The following is an 11,678-nucleotide window of genomic DNA, read 5'->3' as shown; positions in this document are numbered from 1 at the left end:
CCTCTTCTTTGCCCGCCTGTCCCTAGCGTGGCCCTGTCCCTCCGGCTTCCTTCCAGTAGTGGAGTAGGCTGCAAACTGGGCCCAGGCCACCGTGGTGGGCATCATCACCTGTCACTATGGGTGTGCCCCGTATGCTGGGGGCCCCGGGCTGTGGCACCCCAGACTGGTTCCTCCTGTGCCTCTCCTTCTCTGCAACAGCAACCCTTTTCCTGTGCTCACCAGATATGGTCCGGGGAGCCCCACAACCCAGAGGCACCTGGCATTAGCCTGGGGGAGACAAGCCATTCATGTCCAGGTTAAGTTGAAGTTCTCAGTAGACGGGGTGTGTCCTTATCACTGCATCAGGTCCAGAGGTCTCCAAAGGAGGGTCCTATGCACGGGGTGGGGGTGGGGGTGCAAGACAGTTTTCTGGGGCACGGGATGTGATGTCACAACTCCACCTGTATTTATTCTTAGCTCATTCTTTTAAATTTCCATTTCTTGGGGTGCCTGGGTGTCTCAGTCAGTTAAGCGTCCCACTTAGGCTCAGGTCATGATCTCACGGTTGGTTTGTGAGTTCAAGCTCCACATGGGGCTCCGTGCTGACAGCTCAGTGCCTGGAGCCTGCTTCCGATTCTGTGTCTCCTCCTCTCTCTGCCCCTCCCGGGCTCGTGCTCTGTCTCTCTCCGTCTCTCAATAATAAATAAATGTTAGGGACGCCTGGGTGGCTCAGGTCATGATCTCACGGCTTGTGAGTTCGAGCCCCACGTCAGGCTCTGTGCTGATGGCTCAGAGCCTGGATCCTGCCTCGGATTCTGTGTCTCCCTCTCTCTCTGTCCCTCCCTGGCTCGCACTCTGTCTCTGTCTCTCAAAAATAAATAAACATTAAACTATTTTTTTAATTTCCATTTCTTAAAAAGCTTTTCCAGTACATTCAAGATACTAGAACAGGAGTGTGAGTATATACTTATAACTACATAAAATCAAATGGTAGGGGCCATGCTTTTAGGGCCTCTTAACGAAGACGATGAGTAAAGAAAGCTTCGGCAGCTTCGATCTAATAACAAGCATTTATTGATCACCTACTGTGGGCAAAGAACTGGGTGAGATGCCGTGGGAATTTTTAAAAAGAGAGTGAGCAGAGGGTGTGGTCTTAGCAGGGAGGTTAGAAGTGCTACTCAGAATGACAATATCTGTAACTCATGTCACAAACAAGGGCGACCGCTCCCAGCCGCCCTACTTTTCCTGCATTTGCAAATGTAAAGAGCATTTGCAAATCAACAAGAAACAAGAAACTGGGCAACAGCCTCGTTGGGAGGGAAATGAGAGTCACAGAAATGAACCACAAGCTGCCGCTGGGCACACACAGAAGATGCTGGCTCATCACGCGGCTGTGTGTTAAAGAACACCGAGGTTCCAAGTTCCCTTCTGTCGGGTTGGCCAAGATCCACGAGTGTGAACACGTGCGGGTTGGTGGTGAGCTGGGCAGATCGTCTGTTGTAATGGCAACCGCCTCATTGTTTCAAACACACATGCCCTCCAAGTTGGCCACACATCTCCAGGGAATTCACCTACAAATGCAGTCGTCTGTAGGAGATAAATGACGTACGTCTATACAGCAGGGTACTCTTCGGGCTTCGTGAAGAGTCAGAAAACTCTAGATATCCTGATAGGGAATGAATTCCAAGAAATATTGGTGGTGGAAATGGCCAGAGGCTACCATTTGTAAAAAGGAAGAAAAATAGAAGATACACATCCATGTAGACAAATCCGTGGAAGGCAGGGCGCAGGCGAGAGAGGCAGAACCAGAGACTTCTCTGGGGGGGTGTTACTCAGGACAGACCCTGGAGAGGTGGAGACGTGACCTGGAGGGGGCGCCTGAGTGGTTCAGTCGGTTGAGTGTCCGACTTCGGCTCAGGTCACGACCTCATGGTTCGAGAGATAGTGTGTTTGTGCTGACGTCATGGAGCCTGCTTGGGATTCTCCGTCTTCCTCTCTCTCTGCCCTTCTTACGCTCGCGCTTAAAAATAAAGAAACATTAAAAAGAAAAAAAAAGAAAAAAAAAAGGAGTGACCTGGAAAAGTCTCTGGGCTGGAATGCACAGAGCTCCACTCCAAGGCTCCAGGGAGACACGTGAAGCTCTCCAGCCTCAACTTCCTCGTTGGGAGCAAACACCACTGCCCCTTCGGCCCCTGGGTTTGCTGGACGGCAGGTTAACATAGACCTAATAGTGCCATCAGTCGGACACGGGGGGTTTTCAGGGGCCGAGCTCTGTGCTTCGGGTGCCACGCGTATTATCTCGTGGAAACCCCCCAGCAGCCCCGAGAGGAGGCTAATGTTTGCCTCTCAGTTTCCAGGCGCTGCAAGTTAGGCTTAAAGGGGTTAAATAATTGGCCCCCACGTCCCTCCCTCGGTGATAAAGTGAGACTCCGCCTGTTGTCGCTTTCCAAAACAGAGTCCTATTGGTTAGGACAGCAGATTTGGCTTTCTTTGGTTGGACTCAAGTTGGAAGTGGGGGCAAAAACGAGGGAAGCTGGTAGGTAGGTACAGACCGCGGCCTGGCGGTCTGGGGTGGATTGCCGCAGAAGCCGTGGCTTGGCTGCCCCAGGCCATTTGCAGCTACTAGACGAGACTTCTGTATTTACATGTGGTCCGGACTCAGTCGGTGTGCGCTCAGCTGCCACGATCCAGAGTCCTGGGCTCGCCTCGTGCCCTGCTCCTGCCTTCCTGCTCAGTCTGTGGTGCTGGGGCGCCCGAGACTGTCCCCACGCCCGGCGGATTCCGCCTCTGCACCCACTCCCTGGTAGTGCCCCCTCAAAGTCCCGCCTCTGACAGGCCGGGTCCCTCAACAATCATTCCAGGCGGCAGGGTGATGTCCCAGGGGGAGTTCTTTATGCACCTTCACAGGGTAAGAAGTTTGTTCCTGGATCTACTCTCTTTCAGCCTCCCCGCGCCCCCCCCCCCCCCCCCCCCGCCCCCCAACCATCTGATGAAGTGAGAGAATCTTCCTGTCCTTGCTAATACCTTCTTCTTAAAAACAAAGAGAAAGCCGGTGGGGCCCAGAGCGCTTGGCAGGCGGGGGGGATCCAGCCAGAACATCGTAATGTTTGCTTTGTTTCCACAGGATGTGTTTTTACAGTTTCCTTCTATTTGCGACAAGTGATACTGATTTTCCAGTTCTGGTAGTTGACATCCCGCGGAAGCTACGTTATTTAGAAGTCAGCTGTTGGGGCGGTGGGGGGAAGCATGAACGAAAGAAAGAGCAATAGAAAGACTCTGAAGCTGTGACAGAAGTCAGAGAGACGCCAACAATGACAGAAGTGTGGAAATCACTGCTCTGGGGCAAGGTGATGGTCGCCTGCTGGGTCGGGAATTCCTCGTATTACCGTCCTCTTTCGGGCTTTTCTTGCCTCCAACCAGTTTCAGAAGCCTGGAACAAGTGCGTCTTTTTATTTGTTTATATATTTTTAAGTTTATTTATTTACTTCGAGAGAGACAGAGGGCGCGAGCGGGGGAGGGGCAGAGAGACAGACAGAGAATCCCAGGCAGGTTCGGCACTGTGACTGCAGGGCCGGACGCGGGGCTCGAACCCACGAACCGTGAGATCACGCCCTGAGCCATGGGGTGCTTAACCAGTGGAGGCCCCCAGGCACCCCTGGAATAGTGTTTCTTTATTAAGTCTGTGCGTGGCACTTTCTGTGTGGCCGTGCTCTGTTCTGAGCGCTCGCTAAGAATAACTTGTTTTGTCCTCACAGACTGTGAGATCAGTACTGGTGTCCCGTTTACAGGTGAGGAAACGGAGCCACAGTGAGGTTAGCCAACGGCCCAGAGGTCAGAGCCGGAGTTTGGACCCAGGCTGGCTGGTCCCAGAATCTGTGCTGTGAACTACGCCCCCCCCCCCCCCCCCCCGCCCCGCCCAGGTCCTGGCTTCCCGGACCATGTGCTCAGCAGCTCGATACCAACGTTGCCATATTGTTCCCAGATAGCCTTTTCTTCCTTCCTTCCTTCCTTCCATGTTTATTTTTGAAAGAGAGAGAGAGAGAGAGAGAGAGACAGAGAGACAGAGCATGAGTGGGGGAGGGGCAGAGAGAGAGGGAGACACAGAATCCGAAGCAGGCTCCAGGCTCTGAGCTGTCAGCACAGGGCCCGACGCGGGGCTCGAACTCACGGACCGTGAGATCATGATCTGAGCCAAAGTCGGACGCTTAACCGACTGAGCCACCCAGGCGCCCCGAAACGGAACTTTTTAAGAGGAGAATCATCAGGTCACCCCGGTTTTGTCCTCTTCTTGGGGGCCTCACGGAGATCCAGATTCCAGCCTCCCACCCCCTCCGGATGTCCTCCCACAGGGAGCACTGACCCCGCCCTATGTCCCCGAGGACAGGCCCTGAGGAGGGCACTTGGCCTGAAGCCCCTTCCCTTGGCTGCCTGGGCCCCAGATGCCCGGCTTCTCTTCCTGTTTCTACTCGGAGTCCGGGAGGCAGCCCATCTCACGGGCCACCTTCCTCCACGCTTCTGGATGATACCACGGCCCTCCATCCACTTCCTTCGCCCCTCAGGACCCTCCCCACCCACAGCTCGGCCCTGGCCCTTGGCCTCGGGGCTGAGGAAGCGTGATGGGCTGAAAGGAAATCAGGCTGTGGGTGACAGCAACATACCTAATGAAATGTGAAACACCCAGACAGCGTGTGACAGCCCAGCGCCCCGGGGCGGCCTGCCTGACGCGTTTTCATGCCCTGGGTGGACGGCGGACGGCAAAGGCCTGGTCCCGGGGAGGACGCCCGGTTCTTGCTTCAGCGAACCTGGGTCTGAAACCAGGGACCACACCCTGGCCCACTGGGGGTCTCCCACACCCCCGCAGGACCCTCGGCTCCACAAGCAGGGTCAGGCACCTCCTGATGCTCCCATGTCCCTGATCTCTAGCATGTATCACCGTATTTATGTCCGTATCAAATACCTACGTGATGCCGGCTCTTACTATGTGCCAGTCACGGCCTAAAAGCTTTACCTGGAGCCTCGAAACGTCCCACGAGACAGGAGCTACTATCATAACTCCCATTTCACAGAGGCGGAAACTGAGGCCCAGAGAGGTTAGAGAGCCGGTGAGAGATAGAGCCGGAGGCAAACCTGGGCAGTCGGGATCCAGAGCCCCGCGTCCGTGGCTGCGGTGTGGCCGTGATTTCCTGCCTCCCTGTGTGCCCCCCCCCCCCCCCCCGTCTCCTCGTCTGAGCTTTGGTGTGCCAGGGGCCACACCTGCCCTGTTCACCTTTGCAGGTGAAGACAGGCTTGCGATCGAGGGAGGGAGGGTTGAAGGCCAAGGTCTCCTGTACATTGCAAGAGCCCTGGTGGCATCTCAGCATAGAAACCCGTTCCTATTCTGGTAGTTCAGACATCTCACCGGGCCTCAGTCTGTGGGTCTCCCTGCTCAGCCGTCCGCGATCTTCGTATCTCATACACACTCCTTCCCTCCTTTGCCTTTTCTCGGCTTCCCAGTGCACTTGGACTTGGGGAGGGGGAGAGAATCGAGCGCCCGGTCGAGCATCTTGAACCTCCCGCCCACCTTCGAGCCCCGGGAAACCGGATAACAAGGCTCGAGAGACCTGTGTGAAGCAGGGCCTCGGGCCTCCCGTGTCCCCTGGGCGATGCCACCGGGCAGGTTCCTTAAGTCGAGCTCCCTAGTTGGGGAAGCAGTGGCTGTGTGGGTTCCATCTGCAGCTGGATGAGGAGCTGAGTTTGGACCTACCTGCTGCCAGGGGAGGAGGGGGTGCGCGCTGGGGAGAATGGGAGAGGGGGGCCAGTGAGGAACCTGTCCCCAGGCATCTGTCTCTTTGGCTCTCTGTGCAAAGAACAAATCCTAGCTTGTCACCGGCAGGGGCGAGGCAGCTCACGGCCCCCGCGTGCCATCCAGGCTCCCTGCGCCACCGTCTGATGAGGCAGAGGATGAAAGGCACCGTGGTGTAGACCTCTGCAATCTGGTGCCTTCTGACACGCTGGCCCTCTTTTTTCCAGCAAACAGGGGCTTCCTGTGTACAAGCAGGGCTTGGGCGCCGGGGAGTTTCAGCATGAGGCAAGTTTCCCGTCCCTAAGGAGCTTATATTTTGGTGGGGAGGCCGTGGCGTAAATTGCGGCAAAGCCCCTCTTGGGGACCCTCTCTGAGGAGGCCGGAAGGGTGGGACAGCCGTGGCCACGGAGGAGAACGGTCCGGGCCAGTGCCTCTTGACCTGGAGCGGGCATACAGATTACTTGAGGGTCTTAGGAAACACAGATTCTGACTCAGGAGGTCTGGGCTGGGGCCTGAAATTCTGCATTTCTACCGGCTCCTGGATGACGCTGACGTGCGTGGTCCACGGACCATACTTTGAGTCGCGAGGGAAGAGGGAAGCCTCGGTTTCCTGCTACGTACGTGCTGCTGTGCTGAGGGTGACGTGGGGACCCGTGGGAAGTCCACCAGGAACAGAGCTGACCCTGTGGCCTCTGAGGGAGGTGCTGTGCCCTCCCGTAGGCCCAACAGCAGATCTGAGCCTTGTTAGTAGGCCAGCCAGGCTGTAGATCCCTACTGCCCCGGGGGTGCGGCACGAAACCCTTGGTTATCTCGGGGCAAATAACTCAGCATCCTCTTGGCCACTGCCCTGGCCCTTGGCTCCCCACTGATTCGTTTGGGGTCAAGGTAAAGGCCCCAGGGCAGTCGCAGAGCCCTGCACGGGGGGTGAGCAGCCCCAGACATTGGCTCAGGGCCAGAGCAGGTATGGGCCGTCCTCAGAAACAAGCTGGAAAAGCCCTCCCCATCCGCAGAGATTCGGAGATTGGAGGGTTTTGGAGGCAGAAGATGTGCGTGGGGTGGGGGGAGGGTCGCTAACCCACGGTTGACGGGCTTAAAGGTTAATCCAGCATGTGACCAAGACGGGCTTGGGCTTGCTGGGAGGGCTCAGACGTCAGGATGCTGCCGCGTTACCCAAAAGAGACACTTCAGATTTCTGACATGTTGTGCATGCCGTCAGGATCTTCAGAAGATTGTACATTAAAGATAAAAAGTTGGACATTAAGAGGCGCCTGGGTGGCTCAGTTGGTTGAGCGTCCAGCTCTGTTTTTTTTTTTTTTTTTTATGCTTATTTAGTTTTGAGAGTCAGAGATACAGAACATGAGCGGGGAAGGGGCAGACAGAGAGGGAGACACGGAATCCGAAGCAGGCTCCAGGCTCCGAGCTGTCAGCACAGAACCCGACGTGGGGCTCGAACCCACAAACTGTGAGATCATGACCTGAGCCGAAGTCAGATGCCCAACCGACTGAGCCACTCAGGTGCCCCAAGCGTCTGACTCTTGATTTTGACTCGGGTCATGATCCCACAGTTCACAGGTTCAAGCCCCGAGGTCATTTAATAAACATTAAAAAATTAAAAAAAAAAACAAAAAAAACAAAACCACAACACTTATCCGGAGAGATTTTGCCAAGGCCAGCACGCCGTGCTGTGGGTGGCTCACGTCAGTGTACCTCCTCACGTCGATTGAATCTATGCTTCCTCACCTGGGGGGCTGGCTCCACCGGCCCCACCTCCTCCGAGTCCGTCCCCACACCCTGGCCAAGAAGGTCTTTCCGATCTGGAAACCTATCTCGTCACCCCCTTGCTGGAGGTGCTGTTCCCGCAGTCCCTCCATGTTGCCCTCCACGTCTTCCTGGGGCCAGCCCCTCTTCTCCATCTCTCTCCCCCAGTCTCAGGACCTTTGCCCACGTTGTCCTTTCTGGAACACCCATCCCACTTCCTCTGCTCTGCCCTCAGACCCTGCACCCTCTCCGTTCTGCCTCAAGTCCCCCCTACCGTCGGGTCCAGCTGACATTGCGTGATCAGACTGTCATGATGATTGTTTTACAGCAGTCCCCCCGACCCGCCCCCCCCCCCCGGATGTGCCTCCTTGCTGATTCATCTTGGGTCCCCAGGGCCTGGCATGGGGCCTGACCCCTGCTAGGAATTTAATATGCGTTTGGGAGCCAAAGTGATGACAAATTCTCTCACTGCTTTGAGGATCAGAGTCTTGGTAAGTGGAGGGAAACTGCTGGAAAGCAATTTCAAGAACTAAGCGGAATGCATAAACGTGTGTACGAGTTTCCCAGGGCTTCTGGAACAAAGCGCCACAAACAATAACAGACGTTTATTCTCTCATGGTTCTGAAGGCCAGAAGTCCCAAATCAGGGTGTCTGCAGCGCCATGCCCCCTCCAAGCCTCTTGGGGGGGGGTCATCGGCCGGTCTCCGGGGGCTCCCGGAGCTTCTGGGCTGGTGGCTGCGTAACTCCGATCTCTCCTTTCGTCTTTCCGTGACCTTCTCTTTCTCTCCCTTCTCTCTCTTCTCTTCTACATGGGGCCCCCATGCATGACAGGTGTCAGTTCGGATTTAGGACCCACGTGGATGACCCAGGACGTCCTCCCCAGCAGATCTCTAACTGCGTCACGTCTGCAAAGACCTTTTGTCCGAATAGAATCCCCTGCACAGGGTCTAGAGACGAGGGTGCAGATGTCAGGCCGCCCACTCGGAGAAGGGCCAGTGGACAAGGCCAGGGGGCGGGTCACGACAGGATTCCAGCAGCCTCCCCACGCATTACAGCTCTTGCATCCGGAGCTCAGATGGGCGCACGGTGAGGAAGGCACACCGGAGAAGGGGACAGAACCCTGCACACGAGCCCTGGGCGGCCCGCACCCACGCGAGGGAATAAAGCGCAGGCAGGAGACTGGTCAAAATCCTGCCTCCCAGAAACGCAGGCTGGGCCCACCCTCTCTTCCGCTCTCTCTCCTCCCCATCCCAGAGCCTCCCAAGACCTTGTTAAACCACAGTGGTTTATGGGACAGTGGTTCAAGGGGGCGGGGGCAGGAAGAAAAGCCCTCCCTATGTAAACTGAGGCAGGGCGCAAGGAAACACAGCCATGTTATTTTCAATCAAGTGTGTATACCATCAGTATCCAAACCTGAAGGGAAGGAAGGAAAGAAAGAGGGAGGGTGGGAGGTGGGGTAGAAAACCACACAGCCCGGCACCACACGCAAAGATCTGTGGGAAAATTCCAAAGGAAAGATGTTTAACAAGCAGAACCCACGAGTGCATTAAAGGAATAGCATAACTTGTCTAGAATGTTCCCTTCTGGATGAAAGGATGGGTCAGCAGTTTTTGGAAAGTTCATTAATATGATTCAAGAAAACTCATTAATGTAATTCACCACATTCACAAGTTTAATCAGGAAAGTCATATCGTGACCTTCATAGGTGCTGAAAAGGCATGTGGCAAATTCAGCATCCTATTTTTTTTTTTTTAACGTTTATTTTATTTTTGGGACAGAGAGAGACAGAGCATGAACGGGGGAGGGGCAGAGAGAGGGGGAGACACAGAATCGGAAACAGGCTCCAGGCTCTGAGCCATCAGCCCAGAGCCTGACGCGGGGCTCGAACTCACGGACCGCGAGATCGTGACCTGAGCTGAAGTCGGACGCTTAACCGACTGTGCCACCCAGGCTCCCCAGCATCCTATTTTTTAAAGAAGATTTTTTAATGTTTTATTTATTATTTTGAGAGAGAGAGAGAGAGAGCAGGGGAGGGGCAGAGAGAGAGGGAGACACAGAATCTGAAGCAGGCTCTAGGCTCCGAGCTGTCAGCACAGAGCTCGACGCAGGGCTTGAACTCACGAACCGCGAGATCATGACCTGAGCTGAAGTCGGACATGTAACTGACTGAGCCACCCAGGCGCCCCTTTTCAAAAAGAGTTTTTAAAGTAAACTCTCTGCCTAACGTGTGGTTTGAACCCACGACCCCAAGATCAAGAGTCCCATGCTCCACTGACTGAGCCAGCCAGGCGCCCCATGGCCTGTCTTTTTAAATCAAAAATGGCTGTTCAGAGGCCCCTGGCTCGCTCAGTGGACCACGGGACTCGATCTAGAGGTCATGGGTTCAAGCCCCACGTTGGGCATAGAGTTTACTTTAAAAAAAAAGCCCCCCAAACCATAGAGGTGCAACTCTTGATCTGGGGTTGTAAGTTCAAGCCCCTCGTTGGGTGTAGCGATTACTTAAAAAAAGAAATAAATAAAATCCTTTAAAAGCTGTGAAAGAATTCCTTTATCACCATGGAGAGGAGCAGGCCTTCCTTTCTAATCATGACATAAATTCCAAAAGCCAAAAAAAAAAAAAAAAAAAGATGGAAAATTCGGTTACAAAAGGATTGTTTACGTGCAAAAACACCGATAACAATAGCACAGCCACAAAATCAAAAGACAAACTGGAAAAAACGTTGGCACCTTTTATCAAAAGCTGGCAAAGAGCCAACCCCCTCCCCGCCCCCCAGTATCTAGGGGCTTCTAGAAATTGGTATGGAAACCACAAACTGCAGTCAAAACATAGATAAAGGACATAAAGAAAGAGTTCCCAGAAAAAGAAATGCAAATACATCTGAAATGCATGAAAGTTGCTCAACCTCTCTCGTAAGAAATGGAAAATATAACTATGCTCTGTTACCACTCATCACCCATGATATTGGCAACACCCTGTAGTAACCCGCTGAGTTAGGGAGCTGGGGACAGCAGCAGTGGCTGTGTCCCCAGGGAAGACAGCGGGGGGGGGGGGGGTGCCTCTTAAAGCCACAAGCTCACTTACACTTGAACCCAGCAATACCACTTCTGGAATTTTTGTTTTGTTTTGTTTTAAGATGTTATTTTTAAAGTAATCTCTACACCCAACGTGGGGCTCCAACTCCTAACCCTCCGAGATCAAGAGTCGCACGCTCCTCCGACCCAGCCGGTCAGGCGCCCCGGAATGTTTTTTTTTTTTCTTAATGTTTATTTATTTGTTTTTTAGAGAGAAAGAAAGAGATAACGAGCAGGGGAAAAGCAGAGAAAGGACAAGAAAGGACAGGGGAGTTGCGTGAAGACGCTTCCTCCTTCAAGGCCCTTGGTTGAACTTAGGAGAGTTTGCAAAGATGAGGTTTTATAGCGTGTGAGGCCCGGGAGATCTTCCAGGGAGGGAAGCAAGCCAAGCTTTCTTAAGCTGAAGTCCGGCTGCGGTGTGAACCCAGGGGAGAAGCTCACTTTCTCTTGCTCCCAGGCTCTGCCACGTCGAGCGGGCCCAGCTGGATCTGAAACGCGGAAAAGGAAACAGGAAGCGGGACACAGGGGGACAGATGGCCACGCCGATGGTGGTGGCGAATATTCGTTGTCAGGCCTATTCGTTATCCCGTTTAATTTTACCACCGTAAGCAGAAGCTCTCTGCTGATTGCTGAGGACCCTGGGGTCAGAGGGGGAAGTGAACTGCCTGAGGTCATTTGGCCCCTCCTGCCACCTTACCAGGTGGAGCCCTTGTCTAGAAAAGTCAGCCCAATGGCAATCCTAGTTCTATAAGAACCAGGGGTCCACTTTACACGAATCGATTTAATGACACACTCTGGAGGCTTGGCAGCTGTGACCTAAGGCTGCCTGCCTCCCTCCCCGGAGCCCCCGAGCCCCTGAGCCCCCTCCACTTGGGAAGTCTTCCGCCAAGGAAGGATGTGTAGGGTGCCGGGAACACTGCAGTCCCGGGTACGACCAGCAGGTGGCGGCGCAGCTGCACCAAGCCCAGCCCCCAGCAACCCCAGAAAAACAGAAAAATACAAATCTAAAAATTCCTTGGCCTGGACGCAGACAGTCAGTTGGAGATTCCGGGAGCCTTCTGGCAAATCCGGGAGGTTTGACCTTCTG

Source organism: Puma concolor, chromosome D1, assembly GCF_028749965.1.
Source record: "Puma concolor isolate L17-30 chromosome D1, mPumCon1.1.hap2, whole genome shotgun sequence".
NCBI classification, from domain to species: domain Eukaryota; kingdom Metazoa; phylum Chordata; class Mammalia; order Carnivora; family Felidae; genus Puma; species Puma concolor.
This window is presented reverse-complemented; position numbering follows the sequence as displayed.